Here is a 12,621-nt window from a genome sequence, read left to right as displayed (position 1 = left end):
CCCTCTGGATATCGTGTTCTGAGTCTGAACATCCAAAATGCTTCTCTTTTAGCCAACAATTTCTCAATATTACCTCCTCTTTTGGGAAGTTTTACTTTTTCTATCGCACACCATCGCAAGGTGTGTATAGATCCCTTGTGTCTGTTTTTAAAGTGACATACCAATGGAGTGCTAGACTTTCCTCTTGTGATGGTTGATAGATGTTCCCTTATTCGGGATTTTATGTCTCTAGAGGTGAGACCTATATATTGCATTCCACATTCTATGCAATATAGTAGATATACAACCTCTGTAGACATACAGTTCATACATGACTTTATCTTAAAGGGACTGAACCCAATTTTTTTCTTTTGTGATTCGGATAGAGCATGCAATTTTAAGCAACTTTCTAATGTATTCCTATTATCAATTTTCCTTTGTTCTCTTGCTATTTTTATTTGAAAAAGAAGGCATCTAAGTTTTTTGGTTCAGACATCTGGACAGCACTTTTTTATTGGTGGATGAATTTATCCACCAATCAGCAAGAACAACCCAGGTTGTTCACCAAAAATGGTCCGGCATCTAAACTTACATTTTTGCATTTCAAATAAAGATACCAAGAGAATGAAGAAAATTTGATAATAGGAGCAAATTAGAAAGTTGCTTAAAATTTCATGCTCTATCTGAATCACGAAAGAAAAATATGTGGGTTCAGTGTCCCTTTAACATAGGGGAATATGTTCTAAGTATTTTAACTATATATTACTATATACAGGGAGTGCAGAATTATTAGGCAAGTTGTATTTTTGAGGATTAATTTTATTATTGAACAACAACCATGTTCTCAATGAACCCAAAAAACTCATTAATATCAAAGCTGAATAGTTTTGGAAGAAGTTTTTAGTTTTTTTTTAGTTATAGCTATTTTAGGGGGATATCTGTGTGTGCAGGTGACTATTACTGTGCATAATTATTAGGCAACTTAACAAAAAACAAATATATACCCATTTCAATGATTTATTTTTACCAGTGAAACCAATATAACATCTCAACATTCACAAATATACATTTCTGACATTCAAAAACAAAACAAAAACAAATCAGTGACCAATATAGCCACCTTTCTTTGCAAGGACACTCAAAAGCCTGCCATCCATGGATTCTGTCAGTGTTTTGATCTGTGCACGCTTGACTTTTCTCAGTTCATGGGCAGTTATTTTGCGCCTTGGTTTTTCCACACGCTTCTTGCGACCCTGTTGACTATTTTGAATGAAACGCTTGATTGTTCGATGATCACGCTTCAGAAGCTTTGCAATTTTAAGAGTGCTGCATCCCTCTGCAAGATATCTCACTATTTTTGACTTTTCTGAGCCTGTCAAGTCCTTCTTTTGACCCATTTTGCCAAAGGAAAGGAAGTTGCCTAATAATTATGCACACCTGATATAGGGTGTTGATGTCATTAGACCACACCCCTTCTCATTACAGAGATGCACATCACCTAATATGCTTAATTGGTAGTAGGCTTTCGAGCCTATACAGCTTGGAGTAAGACAACATGCATAAAGAGGATGATGTGGTCAAAATACTCATTTGCCTAATAATTCTGCACTCCCTGTATATCTGTATAAATCTATACCTATATATAATCATCTATACAAATAGGTATAGATATATATTTTACCAAATATATATATACAGGTAGCCCTCAGTTTACGCCGGGGTTAGGTTCCAAAAGGAAGGGTTGTAAATCGAAACCATTGTAAATTTAAACCCAGTTTATAATGTAAGTCAATGGGAAGTGAGGGAGTTAGGTTCCAGGCACCTCTCAAAGTTGTCATGAGTAACACCTAATACATTATTTTTAAAGCTTTGAAATGAAGACTTTAAATGCTGAACAGCATTATAAACCTAATAAAATAATCACACAACACAGAATATATAATTAAACTAAGTTAAATGAACAAAAACATTTGTTAAACAGCATTATAAACCTAATAAAATAATCACACAACACAGACTTTACTTGCATTCTTCTGCAAACAGTTCTTTCTATGCATTCCAATCTGGACTGATTTATAGACAGGAAGATATTGTTCCTTTGAAATCTGCTCAATAGCTCAGGTCTGGTTAAACTGATTAATTTCAGCTTGCTTGGCTTGCATATCTTTGCTGCAACACAAGCGGACAGCTCCACCTACTGGCTATTTTATTCAATGCATTGCTTCTCAATGCTTTTCAATAGCAGTCACATGACTGAAAAAAAGGTTGTTATTCTGAAACGGTGCAAATTGAACCGTTGTAAACCGAGGGCCACCTGTATATGTATTTATAAATAAATATAACATATTCTTCTATGTAAAGAACATTGGAATGTGAGATATTAATATTTCATGTCGGGTTTAGTGTACTTGGTAAATGAGATCAGGTTTGTGTGCGAGTAAGGGTGCTAGTATTTTCAACTTTTCGCACTCCATTGAAGTCTATGGTGGAATACATTAAATGCAGCTGTGATATTAGAAGTTAGGTTTTTTGCGCTCATTGGGTTAACGCTTGTGCGATAAATTTTTACTTTCAACTTGTAATATGCATACTTCTAGAGATTGTATCACTCGAGTGGGAGCGCTAAATAGCACGCCACTTGTAATCTAGCCCTTAATGTAGGCTGACATACGGCTAGATTACAAGTTTTGCGTTAAGGTAAAAAAGCAGCATTATCAGGTCCTAACGCTGCTTTTTTAGGCCCGCTGGTATTACGAGTTTTGGCTTTACCGCAAATCAACTTACGTAAATTTCGTAAAGGCTTTTTTTAATGGGACTTGCATAGCGCCAGTATTACGAGTTTGTCCTGGGATGCCAAAAAGTGAGCGGTACATCCTCTACCGCCAAGATTCCTAACGCATTTTCAAGTCAGTAGTTATGAGTTTTGCGCTACAAAGCTATAGCATAAAACAAAATAACTAAAGTGCTAAAAAGTACACTAACACCCATAAACTACCTATTAACCACTAAACCGAGGCCCTCCCGCATCGCAAACACTAAAATAAAATTATTAACCCCTAATCTGTCGCTCCGGACATCGCCGCCACGAGAATAAACATATTAACCCCTAAACTGCCGCACTCCTGCATCATAAACACTAGTTAAATATTATTAACCCCTAATCTGCTTCCCCCAACATCGCCGCCACCTACCTACATTTATTAACCCCTAATCTGCCGTCCCCAACGTCGCCGCCACTATTCTAAATTTATTAACCCTTTAAACCTAAGTCTAACCCTAACCCTAACACCCCTAGCTTAAATATAATTGAAATAAATCTAAATAAAATTCATATCTTTACCTAAATTATTCCTATTTAAAACTAAATACTTACCTATAAAATAAACCCTAAGCTAGCTACAATATAACTAATAGATACATTGTAGCTAGCTTAGGGTTTATTTTTATTTTACAGGCAAGTTTGTATTTATTTTAACTAGGTAGAATAGTTACTAAATAGTTATTAACTATTTACTAACTACCTAGCTAAAATAAATACAAATTTACCTGTAAAATAAAACCTAACCTAAGTTACACCTAACACTATACCTAAATTAAATACAATTAAATAAATTAAATACAATTAGCTTAATTCCACACAAAAAAAACACTAAATTACAGAAAATAAAAAACAAATTACAAGATATTTAAACTAATTACACCTAATCTAAGAGCCCTATCAAAATAACCCCCATCCCAAAATATAAAAAAACCCTAGCCTAAACTAAACTACCAATAGCCCTTAAAAGAGCCTTTTGCGGGGCCCCAAAGAAATCAGCTCTTTTACCTGAAAAAGAAATACAAACAACCCCCAACAGTAAAACCCACCACCCACACAACCAACCCCCCAAATAAAACCCTAACTAAAAAAACCTAAGCTCCCCATTGCCCTAAAAAGGGCATTTGGATGGGCATTGCCCTTAAAAGGGCATTTAGCTTTATTGCTGCCCAAAGCCCTAACCTAAAAATAAAACCCACCCAATACACCCTTAAAAAATCCTAGCACTAACCCCCGAAGATTCACTTACTGGGAGAAGTCTTCATCCAAGCGACAAGATGTCCTTAATGAAGCCGGAAGACCACTTCTGCCGGATTCGTTGAGGGCATCTTGCCACTTGGATGAAGACTTCTTCCGGTAAGTGGATCTTCGGGGGTTAGTGCTAGGATTTTTTAAGGGTGTATTGGGTGGGTTTTATTTTTAGGTTAGGGCTTTGGGCAGCAATAGAGCTAAATGCCCTTTTAAGGGCAATGCCCATCCAATGGGGAGCTTAGGTTTTTTTAGTTAGGGTTTTATTTGGGGGGTTGGCTGTGTGGGTGGTGGGTTTTACTGTTGCAGGGGTTGTTTTTATTTCTTTTTCAGGTAAAAGAGCTGATTTTTTTGGGGGCAATGCCCAGCAAAAGGCCCTTTTAAGGGCTATTGATAGTTTAGCTTAGGCTAGGGTTTTTTTTATTTTGGGGGGGGGGGGGGGGCTTTTTTATTTTGATAGGGCTCTTAGACTAGGTGTAATTAGTTTAAATATCTTGTAATTTGTTTTTTATGTTTTTATTTTCTGTAATTTAGTGTTTGTTTGTTTTTAGTAATGTAGCTAATTGTATTTAATGTATTTAATTGTATTTAATTTAAGTAAGTTATTTAATTGTAGTGTAGTGTTAGGTGTTAGTGTAATTTAGGTTAGGTTTTATTTTACAGGTAAATTTGTATTTATTTTAGCTAGGTAGTTAGTAAATAGTTAATAACTATTTAGTAACTATTCTACCTAGTTAAAATAAATACAAACTTGCCTGTAAAATAAAAATAAACCCTAAGCTAACTACAATGTAACTATTAGTTATATTGTAGCTATCTTAGGGTTTATTTTATAGGTAAGTATTTAGTTTTAAATAGGAATAATTTAGGTAATGATATGAATTTTATTTAGATTTATTTAAATTATATTTAAGTTAGGGGGTGTTAGGGTTAGGTTTAAAGGGTTAATAAATTTAGAATAGTGGCGGCGACGTTGGGGATGGCAGATTAGGGGTTAATAAATGTAGGTAGGTGGTGGTGATGTTGGGGGAAGCAGAATATGGGCTAATAGGTATAATGTAGGTGGCGGCGATGTCCAGAGCGGCAGATTAAGGGTTAATAAGTATAATGTAGGTGTCGGCGATGTCAGGGGGCGGCAGATTAGGGGTTAATAAGTGTAAGATTAGGGGTGTTTAGACTCGGGGTTCATGTTAGGGTGTTAGGTGTAAACATAAAATGTATTTCCCCATAGGAATCAATGGGGCTGCGTTACTGAGTTTTACGCTGCTTTTTTTGCAGGTGTTAGACTTTTTCTCAGCCGGCTCTCCCCATTGATGTCTATGGGGAAATCGTGCATGAGCACGTACGACCAGCTCACCGCTGACTTAAGCAGCGCTGGTATTGGAGTGCTGTATGGAGCTTAATTTTGCTCTACGCTCACTTCTTGCCTTTTAATGCTGGGTTAATAAAAACCCGTAATACCAGCGCTGCAGGAAAGTGAACGGTGAGAATAAACTGCAAGTTAGCACTGCACCCCTGTTACCGCAAAACTTGTAATCTAGGTGTTTGATAGTAATTTTAGAATTGTAATTGCATACAGGCCTTGTTGGTTGCCAGTTAATATTGTTAGCGCTGTGGAATCTGTTGGCGCTCTACAAATAACCGATAATAATAAATAATAATAATAATTGTTGATCAGGAAGATGCAGCTTAAGAAAGAGAAAAAGACAGAAATAAAGATAAATGTATGTACTAAAAGCAACAGAGAATTTCATTATATTGTTGAAAAGATGTGGTATACTCACCTGTGCATATTGACCTCTGCTAGTAGGCAAGATCAATTAAGTAAATGTAGGAGCAACTTGATAAAAATGCCTGTTGTTCCTTGATCCAATCCACAATACTTTACAATACTGCCCTCTCTGGCAGCCAAGGGGATAGCAATTCATTTGTGGATGTGCATCATAATCATTTAAAACGACAGCAAGATTTCCGCAGCACTTTTATGTTTCTTTCTCATAGTGACATTTCAACAATATATCCTGCCAAATATGTCACATTTTATAATTCTTGCAACAATCTCTTTAAAAAAAATAGACATTTTGGAGTATTTATTCCAATTATGGGCTCTGTTTATGAAGCTATAAAACATGTGGTTTATAAGATGCAATAGAAAATATAACTAGTCTATTTTTATGTATAATAAAATAAAGTATACCTTTTAGGATAATTGACAAAATATGAGCCAACTTTAGTTTTTTCCTGAATTAGATAATTAACCAAAATCCACAATGCATAATTCGAATATAAAGCACAGGGTATTACAACTAATAGATTCAATATTGATGATTACAGACTAATGTGTTTAAAGCAGGTTTTTATTATTATTATGAATAATAATAATATTAATAATATCAATTCATGAATTTTTTTTATAATTTACATTCAGCAAAATTACAAGTTGTGTGGTACGGTGCAGTACGGCTATACCACTGAAAAATTGGCCATTGGGCGCAAAATATGCAAGTCTCCCGTATTACAAGTCGCGGCAGTATGGCTATACCGCTAGCATTTTAGCCTTCACGCAAATCTTCATTCCGCACTCAAAAAATGACTTTTGAGTGCCGGATTTTCATTGCGCCTGTATTACAGGTTGTATGGTCCGGCTATTACTCTACCATTATAGTCTATACTGCTGCGATCCATTCCGCTATCTGAGATCAGTAATTATGGATTTTGCAAAACAAAAATCTTTCAGAAAACTCATAACTAAAATGTTACCAAGTACACTAACACCCATAAACTACCTATTAATCCCTAAACCACCATCTTCCCGCATCACAAATACTATAATAAACTTATTAACCCCCTAATCCGCCACCCACTCACATAGACAACACTAAATAAACAAATTAACCCCTAAACCACTGACCCCCCCACATCCCCAACACTAATTAAACCTATTAACCCTTAAACTGCCCCCCACATTGCTACTACTAAAATAAACCTATTAACCCCTAAACCATCGGCCCCCCACATCGCTACTACTAAACTAAAACTATTAACTCCAAAACCGCCACCCCCACAACGCAATAAACCTAATTACACTATTAAAGGGAAAGTCTAGTTAAAATTAAACTTTCATTATTCATATAGGACATGTAATTTTAATCCACTTTCAAATTTACTTTTATCATCAAATTTGCTTTTTTTGCTTGGTATTCTTAGTTTAAACTAAACCTAGGTAGGCTCATATGCTAATTTATAAGCCCTTGAGGGCTGCCTCTAATCACATGCTTTTTAAATTGTTTTTCACAACAAAAGACTTGATAGTTCACGTGGGCCATATAGATAACACTGTGTTCAGGCACAGAAAGTTATTTAAGATTTAGCACAAAACAATGCTAAATTCAAGTCAATAGATAATAAACAGTCACAGTCATGTGATCAGGGGGCTGTCAGAAGGTTCTTAGATACAAGGTAATCACAGAGGTAAAAAGTATATTAATATAACTGGTTATGCAAAACTGGGGAATGGGTAATAAAGGGATTATCTAAAAATTCTATTGTAGACTGTCCCTTTAACCCCTAAACCGCCATCAACCAGAACACAAAAAACCTAATTAAACTATTAACCCCTAAACCACCACCCCCCCACAATGCAAATAACTAATTTAATCAATAAGCCCTGAACCTAACACCCCCTAAATTAACCCCAATAACATAAAATAAAAAAATGCTAAGTTAAAATTAAAATAAAAAATACTAAAATTACATTACAAAAACCCTAAGATTAAATTAAAATAACTAAATCTAAAATTACAAAAAATAAAAGTCTAGAATTACAGAAAAAAATAAACCAAAATATCAAAAATAAAAAATTAAACCTAATATACCCCTATAAAAATAAAAAGCCCCCACCCAAAAATAAACACCCCCCTAAGCTACCAATAGCCCTTAAAAGGGCCTTTTGTAGGGCATTGCTCTTAAGCGATCAGCTCTTCTACCAAAATAAAGTACAAGTTACCCACTAAAAGTAACCACCCAAAATAAAAAACTAACACTAAAAAAACTAAGATACCCATTGACCCTAAAGGGGCATTTGTATGGGCATTGCCCTTAAAGGGGCAATCAGCTCTTTTGCAGCCCATTAAAATAAAAAAAATCCCTAATCTAAAAAAAATAATCACAAAAAAAAAAAATCCTAATTCTAACCCTCAAATAGGTACTCACCATTCTGGATGTCCTATGGAGAAGGTCTTCTTCAAGGTGGTGAAGGTCTTCTTCCAGGCTGCGACATCTCCATCCAATGCGGGGACCTATTCTATCTTTATCCGGGAAGAAGGTGGTGCAGAGATGGCCGCGGAGCAAGAACGCTGGCCATGGAGACATCCAGCGTGGAGGATTCTCTTCATGCGGTCACTGCCGCACACTGAAGCTTAAATGCAAGGTACCTGTTTTATATTTGGGGTACCTTGCATTCCTATTGGCTGAAATTTTCAAATCAGCCAATAGGATAAGAGCTATTGAAATCCTATTGGCTTTTCAAATCAGCCATTAGGATTTTAGTAGCTCTCATCCTTTTGGCTGATTTAAATTTTTCAGCCAATAGGAATGCAAGGTACCCCAAATATAAAATGGTTTCCTTACATTCAAGCTTCAGATCAGTTCAGGTAGCTTCAGCTACCGATCCTGTTCCACGGCCACCTCTGCTCCATCGCCCTGGATAAAGGTAGAAGAGGTCCCCGCGCTAGATAAAGATGTCGCTGCCTGGAAGAAGACCTTCTCCGTCGGACTTCAGGAACGGTGAGTAATTATTTTGGGGTTAGACTTGCTTGTTTTGTTTTTTTTGGTGTGCTTTTTTTTAGATTAGGGATTTATTTATTTTAATGAGCTGCAAAAAAACGGATTGCCCTTTTAAGTGCAATGCCCATACAAATGCCCCTTTAGGGACAATGGGTAGATTAGGTTTTTTTAGTGTTAGTTTTTATTTTTATTTTGAGGGGTTGTGTGGGTGGGGGGGTTGACTTTTAGGGGGTAACTTGTACTTTATTTTGGCTGATCGCTTTAGGGCAATGCCCTACAAAAGGCCCTTTTAAGGGCTATTGGTAGTTTAGTGTTAGATTAGGGGGGGTTATTTTGGGGGGCTTTTTTATTTTTATAGGGGTATTAAATTAGCCTTAATTTTTTATTTTTAATAATTTGGTTTATTTTTTTCTGTAATTTTAGACTTTTTTATTTTTTGTAATTTTAAATTTATTTATGTTAGGATTTTTTATTTTAACTTAGTATTTTTTTATTTAATGTAATTGTGGTTAATTTGGGGGGTGTTAGAATAGGGGACTTAGTGATTAAATTATTTATTTGCGTTGTGGGGGGATGGTGGTTTAGGTGTTAATAGTTTCATTAGGTTTATTGCGTTGTGGGGAGTGGCTGTTTAGGGGTTAATGGGTTTATTTTATTAGTAGCGATGTGGGGGGCTGGAGGTTTAGGTGCTAATAGGTTTAGTTTATTAGTAGCAATGTGGGGGGGGCGGCAGTTTAGGGGCTAATTGATTTATTATATTAGTAGCGATGTGGGGGGTGGCGGTTTAGGGGTCAATAGGTTTATTTAGGAGTTAGCGATGCGGGGGTGGCAGTTTAGGGGTTAATCATGTTATTTAGTGTTGGCAATGTTGGGGGCGGCGGATTAGGGGTATATAGACTAGGGGTTTATGTTAGGATGTTTTAACATAACTTTCTTTTCCCCATAGACATCAATGGGGATTGTGTTACGGCGATAGCCATTCCTCGATCTCGGGTGTTAGTTTTTTTTCTAACACTTTCTCTCCTTTCATGTCTATGGGGGAAAACGTGCACAAGCACGTCAACTCAGGCCTTGGGTTTTGTGCGGTATGGAGCTTAACGCACCATACCCCACAAGAAAAGAAGGTTTTTCAGTAACTTGTAATGGCAGCGCTATGGAGAGTGCCATACTGCTCATTTTTGTGCATTATTTATGCACCCGGTTTAGCGCACAACTTGTAATCTTGGTGATTATCTTTTAAATTCGAAATGCTTAATTGCCATAAAAAAATTAAATTCTAATGCCTATATTTAGGTTGTGAACTAGTTATATGGTTTAAAGCTGTAATCTTTTATTTATTACACCAGGAAACAATTATATTTATGAACATGAGAATTGAGCAAAGTTGGTAAACTTTTCACCCCATCAGGTGACTTGGCCTCTAACATGACTATGGACAAGATTTATTCTGGGTAATTAACAGATTAAAAGGAGTTTATAGAAGTGCAAATGTAAACAAATCCAGTTGTATTCATTAACCCCTTAACCATACGTGATACCATGTGTTTGTTACCTATGCAATGCTTTCAGGGGGGCTGCTAATCACAGCCCCCCTTGCACTTACTGAGAACTATGAGGTGGCCAAGTGGTTCTGCAATGTTGGGGGAATCCGACGATGCCAGTGATGTCACCACACATGGGCGTGGTGACATAACAAAGCCCCAAAAACCAGGTGCACAGTAGCTGCACAGGACTTAAGGGAGCTGGATAGGGGGTACATGTTTAAACTACTATATACACCACTGCAGCTCCACGGGTAAGTGTTTAAACCCCTAGATCTCAGCTACCTTAAAGGGACATTAAACACTTTGAGATGGTAACATAAAATGATAAATCATATATATAAAAAACCTCTGCAATATACTTTGAATATTTATTTTGTCCTCTTTTCCTGTAATTCTATTCAACATTGTGAGCTTTTCAGTTCCTGTTAGAAATGGAAGTGCAAAAAACTGTCATTGGCTGCAAACTCTAGTGACCTATTTATACGTCTTTAATTGGCCACAGCAGAGAAGGTAACCTAAGTTACAACATGACAGCTCCCATTGTTTTATAGACACTAAATATTTACATTTATTTTGTCAATATTTAAACAGCTAATGAAACTTTAATAAATACATCTGGATGTTATTCTAAGACTGATCTTTTCTTCAATCTAGCATTTATTTAGTGTTTAATGTCCCTTTAAGCACTAGAGACCCCCACTGTTCAAAAGTTAATTGCCTGGTCTTTCAAACAGGGTTTGTAAAGTACAAGTACAAGTAAAATAAAAAATAAAAATTAAATAAGTATTTTTACAAGCATAATATATCACAATCTAGCAGGCCATCAAAAAAACCTAGATACCCCCATGCCCCCTTATTTTAAAGCTCAGAAGCCTCTTTTTAAAATAAAGCCCCTATATACAGTAAGTTTTAATAGCCAGTTGACCACTATGGTTAATAGTGGTCACCTGGTATGAATAAATGTGCATTTATTTGAGTAGAGACTCATGGGAGCTACTTCATGCAAATCAATGATATATAAAAATACCAAAAAGCCCTAATTTATATGAAAATAACCCCTTCTTTTCACTTTACAGTTTAGAATGAAAGACACACACTTTTGTTTACACCCTTGTTTACTAAAATTGTAATCCTTTTTAATGAGAGGTCCCTTTGTTTAAAAGCCCAGACCCATCTCTTTAAAATAAAGCTACTATATAAGTTTTAATAGGCCAGGTGATTTCTGTGGTAATAATGATCACCTGACATTAATAACTGTCCATTTATTAGCTTAGAGGCTCATGGGAGCCTTTATATGCAAATCAAGCTACATAGCTATACTAAAATGCCCTTATTTATGTAAGGATAACCCCTTCTTCCTTTTGACTATAGAGTTTGGAAACAAACAGAAACACACACACTATTGTTTGCAACCTTAATTATTAAAATTGTAATAAAATTTTTATTTGTTTCACACATTATGTTGTACAGTTCTCACGTCATGATATATTCATAAAATTATAGTTTGAATATGTTGAGTCTGCTGAAAAAAACAATATATAGTATGTGTGGGTTTCTCACTGACATACACACACACATACACACATATATACACACATATATAAATATATAGATACAGGTTGTTGTATATCAAGGTGCGCTCACCTGCTTACATCCACGATCATCTGGAGAACCGACACAATGGAGCGTGGGCGGGAACACACCCCCTACATTGACCAATGCCTGGGCTGCTACTACGGGTTCTAGTAAAGTCATTGATTATGGGGAGATCACTTTGTCTTTCGGGGAGTAGGTGGAATGTTCGATGGAATCCGTAATTGCCGTGGAAAGGTGTATCCTTAATGGAGGTGTGGTATGTGTTATTTTGCGCAAATTCAGCTACAGGTAGTATCTGATTCCAGTTATCTTGTTGTTGGGTGGAGAAACAACGAATGTACTCCTCCAACCATTGATTGGTAGGTTCAGTCTGCCCATTGGTCTAGGGGTAAAAAGAGGATGATAATCGTTGGTCAATACCAAGAGAAGTACAAAGTTATCTCTAAAGTCGAAAGGTAAATTGGGTCCCTCTATCTGTTGTGATGGATGAAGGGACTCCATGTAATTTAATCACATTTTGTAGTAATAAAGTCACTGTTTCCATACTGCTGGGAAGTTTGTGAAAAGGGACGAAATGTGACATCTTAGTGAAAAGATCAACTATCACCATGATTGTGTTGTTCCCATCAGAGTTAGGTAGGTCAACAATGA

Source organism: Bombina bombina, chromosome 3, assembly GCF_027579735.1.
Source record: "Bombina bombina isolate aBomBom1 chromosome 3, aBomBom1.pri, whole genome shotgun sequence".
NCBI lineage: Eukaryota > Metazoa > Chordata > Amphibia > Anura > Bombinatoridae > Bombina > Bombina bombina.
Note: the sequence above shows the minus strand (reverse complement) of the source record.